This window comes from Rhinoderma darwinii, chromosome 1, assembly GCF_050947455.1.
Source record: "Rhinoderma darwinii isolate aRhiDar2 chromosome 1, aRhiDar2.hap1, whole genome shotgun sequence".
NCBI lineage: Eukaryota > Metazoa > Chordata > Amphibia > Anura > Rhinodermatidae > Rhinoderma > Rhinoderma darwinii.
This window is the reverse complement of record NC_134687.1, coordinates 345,744,883-345,750,172: the sequence shown is the minus strand read 5'-3', so window position 1 is coordinate 345,750,172 and position 5,290 is coordinate 345,744,883.

The window sequence follows — 5,290 nt, the reverse complement described above, 5'->3', positions numbered from 1 at the left end:
TATCCGTCCCGCAAAAAACAAGCCCTTACACAGCTTTTTTGACTAAAAAATTAAAAAATTATGGCTCTCAGAATATGGTGACACAGAATTTTTTTTTTTTATAAATAAGTCATTTTATTGCGCAAACGCTAAAAAAAGGACCAAACCTATATACATATGGTATCGCCGTAATCGTACCAACCCGCAGAATAAATTAAAAAGGTCATTTATTGCGTACGGTGAGCGCCGCAAAAAAAAACCCTAAAAAAACGGTGTCAGAATTCCTGTTTTTTGCTCAGGATTGCAAAAAAATTGAATAAAAAGTGATCAAAAAAAATCGCATGTACCCCAAAATGGTACCAATGAAAACTACAGATTGTCCCGCAACAAATAAGCCCTCACACCACTCTATTGATGGAAAAATAAAAAAAGTTATGGCTCTTGGAAAGCGGGGAGTGAAAATCTAAAATATGAAAGCAAAAAATGGATCAGTCCTGAAAGGGTTAATTCATTTCTAATGAAAAAACGTATGACCACATGTGGTTTATTTCCGTACTCGGGAGAAATTGCTTTATAAAAAAATGGTTGTTTTTTTCCTCCTTTATCCCTTGTGAAAATGAGAAAATGCAACATTTTAGTGGAAAAAATTTTGATATTAATTTTCGCGCCCTAATTCTAATAAACTCTGCAAAAGACCCGTGGGGTGTAAATGCTCACTATACCCCTAGAAAAATTCCTTGAAGGTTTTTCCAAAATGGGGTCACTTTTGGTGGGTTTCCACTGTTTTGGTCCCTCCAGTGCATTGCAAATGCGATATGGCACCGAAAACCATTCCAGCAAAATCATAAATCCAAATGGCGCTCCTTCCCTTCTGAGCCCTGCTGTGGGTCCAAACAGCAGTTTATTACCACATATGGGGTATTGTCGTAATCGGGAGACATTGCTTTACAAATGTTGGGGTGCATTTTCTTCGTTATTCCTTGTAAATAATAAAAATTTCTATGTTGTTTCAGAAAAAAAGTACATTTTAATTCTTACAGACTAATTTCAATATATTTAGGGAAAAACCTGTGTGGTCAAAATGCTAACTATACCCCTAGATAAATACCTTAAGGGGTCTAGTTTTCGAAATGGGGTCGTTTATGGGCAGTTTCTATCATTCTGGCAGCTCAAAGCCTCTCCAAATGTACATTGGGGCCTAAAACATTTTCAAGCAAAATATGAGTCCTGAAAGCCTCCGGGTGTTCCCTTCCTTTGGGGCCCTGCCGTGTGTCCAAACAACGCATTAGGGCCACAATGTGGGTATTTTTGAAAACAGGAGAAAGAGGGTGATAGATTTTGGGGTGTGTTTCTTCATTTTCATGGTCGCTTTACAAAGAAATCGGTCTTCAAACAAATACTTTTATGAAAAAAGTGAAATTATTTTTTTTTTCACCTGATATGCATTAAATTTAGCAAAGAACTGTGGGGTCAAAATAATTACTATACCCCTAAATAAATACCTTATGGGGTCTAGTTTTCTAAATGGGGTCGTTTATGGGGAGTTTCTATCGTTCTGGCAGCTCAAAGCTTCTCCAAATGTACAGTGGGGCCTAAAACATTTTCAAGCAAAATATGAGTCCTGAAAGCCTCCGGGTGTTCCCTTCATTTTGGGTCCTGCCGTGTGTCCAGGCAGCGCATTAGGGTCACAATGGGGGCATTTTTGAAAACAGGAGAAAGAGGGTGATAGATTTTGTGGTGTGTTTCTTCATTCTCATGGTCGCTTTACAAAGAAATTGGTCTTCAAACTGATACTTTTATGAAAAAAAGTGAAATTTTTTTTTTTTCCACCTGCTATGTATTAAATTTAGCAAAAAACTGTGGGGTCAAAATACTTACTATACCCTTAGGTAAATACCTTAAGGGGTCTAGTTTTCTAAATGGGGTCATTTGTGGGGGTTTCCATCACTCTGAGACCTATGAGCCTCTGAAAACCTGGCTTGGTGCCGGAAAACAAAATGTACTTCAAAATTTATAAAATTATTATTCAATTTGTAAGTCCTCTAAATTGCTGAAAATTTATTTTATTTTTTCAAAAGTGCTGCCAAAATGGAGTAAAGAGATAGAAATATATATTTAATTTAAAAAATTGTACAGTATGTGTGTACATATGTGACATATTGCAGTTAAAAATAGGGGAAAATGGTAATTTTTACAAAATTTCTTCCATTTTTCTATTTTTTAATTAATTTCTGCAAATCGTATCAGTCTACTTTTACCACTAAAATAAAGTACAACATGTGACGAAAAAACAATGTCAGAATTACTTGGATATTCAAAACTTTCACAGAGTTATTCTCTGATAAAGTCAGACATACCAGATTTGACAAATCTGGCTTGGTCATTAAGGTACAAACATGCCCGGTCATTAAGGGGTTAAAGGGAATGTGTTGCCAGAAAAACATGTTTTTTTTTTTTTAATTAAACATTTAGTGTGTAGGTGATTAAACATTGTTCAAATTTTTTTTATTTTTTTCACGAGTCAGGAAATATTATAAATTAGATTCTAATTTATAATATTTCCCATTGCTGGTCACTAGATGGAGCTATTCCCAAAATTGCAGCATTGCAAAATTGGGTAAAAAGCCCTCGCTCTAGTGAGCTCTCAGCATCCCCCCCTCCTTTATCCTGGCTAGTGCCGGGATAAACGAGGGGTTTGAACGGTCTAACCTCCTACACTGTGTGTCGCCATTTTTTGAGCTAACACACAGTGTAGTAGGTTTACATACAGTAGTAAACGTACACAAACACGAACATACATTGAAATCTCTTACCTGCTCCTGCCGCCGCGGCTCCCTCCGGCCCGTCCGCTCCGTCTGCTGCCGCTGGTCCAAGTGCACAAGTCCGGAAGCCGCGACCGGAAGTAGTAATCTTACTGTCCGGCCGCGACTTCCGGTCCACAGGAAAATGGCGCCGGACGGCGCCAATTTCAAATTGGACTGTGTGGGAACGGCACATGCGCCGTTCCCACACAGACGGCGTACACAGAAGTGGATGGGACGGGAGCCGTTCGCAGTCCCTATGGGACTGTGGCTGCCATATTCCATGTCTGTATGTGTCGTTAATCGACACATACAGAAATGGAACAAAAAATGGCAGCCCCCATAGGGAAGAAAAAGTGTAAAAATAAGAAAAAGTAAAACACAAACACACAAATAAATATAAACGTTTTTAATAAAGCACTAACATCTTTAACATATGAAAAAAAAATTTGTGATGACACTGTTCCTTTAAATAGAGACTGTCTAGAGACAGTTTTTGTACATTTTTTTTTTATTTTTTAATCTGGATCAATGCTTGCTGCAATTGCAACAATCAATAATGAAATTCATTTACATTTTTTTTGTAGGTATTAACTGCATTTTGAACAGGAACTGTGACTTTTAACAGGTAAAAAGATAACAATACTAAATTATCTATTAAATTATTCTATTAAATTAATAGAAAAATATATATTTTAATATAAATCTTTGTTAAAATGACAACAGAATCCACAAACTCAAACAACCTGATGTGAACTCTTTGTAAGCATTAACCAGTTAATTTTCAAACCAAAAAATATCTCATATACCATATTATTATGTAGTCTGTATTATTCTTGCAGAACTGCAGGTTATGAAATGTGCTAAATTATACGACTGGGTATTCCCCAGCACACACTCATTGAAAAATGCAAAAATGCTGCATAACTAAATTTTTACTTTTCTTTTCTTTAATTTTCTATAAAAAAAAAATATTCTAGCTTCTGGCCTTTACAATGTTACACTCCTGCTATTAACCCTCTAAGGGCTATGTACTCTACACCTTTGGAAGACATTTTTATTTATTTATTTTAAATCAATGTGTTATGTGTTTTTAAGCAACTTTGAAATTGACTTTTATTTAAAAATGTTTAACTTTTTGTGATACAGCTTCTTTGTATCCTGTATACATAAAAGCTGTATTGTTATCTCTCAGCCAATTCCATCAGTCCAGCTGAACTGACCGCTCGGCTGAGATTGGGTTCTACGTACGTGCAATCACGTTCAAGTTGTGAACTAATATGTGACTGAGAGAAGCTGGATCCTCTGTGTCAGAGATTAACAACTGGGTGTTACAAATTAGGGGTGTGTCACTACACAGTCTGAGGCCTAATGCACACGGCCGCGTGCAATTGCGGGTACGGCCGGCCGCCAATGGCCACGGGCCGCACTTTCAGGCCATGCTCCCATACAAAGTATGGGAGCACGGCCCGTGAAAAACAAAAAGTAGGACAGGCTCTATAATTCCCGGCACGGTTTTACGGCATGGACACCCTTCCGTAGCGATATGGAAAGTTGACGGCGGCCAATAGAACCGGGCGGGTCCGCAATTACGGAGATTTTTTTACGGTCGTGTGCATGGGGCCTGACTCTTTCCAATCAGTGCTGACAGTCTCAGACTGTGTAGGGACACGCCCCTTTGACAAGGGGAATGGTAACACCCATTTGTCAATTTATTTTTTAATTTCTAGGAGAAATAACAGGGGAACGGCACAACACAGAGTTATAAGAAAATATGTTCCAACAATAAACAATTGTTCTTTTATGGGGAATACAAGTATTTACTAAAATGGACATGAAGAGGTGACAAGTACTTTAAGGCATAATCATTAAGTGCTGTTGTGGCAGCTATCTGACTCTTAACTGTACTATTACATTCATAAAATGTGTGTACTGTTAAAAAGGAGGTGTATGGATGCACATTGAAGGATGCAGCTGTCAAAGAAAACAGCTTCTTTCTTATTATAGAGAACAGTGACATCAAATGCAGCCTTGATCATAGAGATTTTTGTAGAACGAGGAAGTTACATGCTGCCAGCCTCCGTTTGGCGGCTCGTATTTCTTGTCTGTTACCTGAAGGATGTATGAATTCTTATATGGCCAATATGAATGACCCTATATGTATGATGTTGTGGATGATATCACAGATTTGTACTATTATATTAGCATTGTAGTCTACTACACTAATATAAAGACTGTGGCTGTCACAATTATATCCGCATTGAGGATGGAACTATTATAGTATCATTATGGTTGGCAGTGACACTGTCTTATGGACACTAAGGATGGCACTATACATTGTGAATTCTACCATTAGTGGTGAAATATGGATGGCGTAATTTTGCCTGCTTTGCCCAGGCACAAAAAAGTGCATCTTTCTCGTGATTATACAGTTCAGCTCAAAAAGAGCTGACCTGTGTTGATATACCCAGAAGATATTCCTTAATAACAGATCCCCAGTGATTATGTGA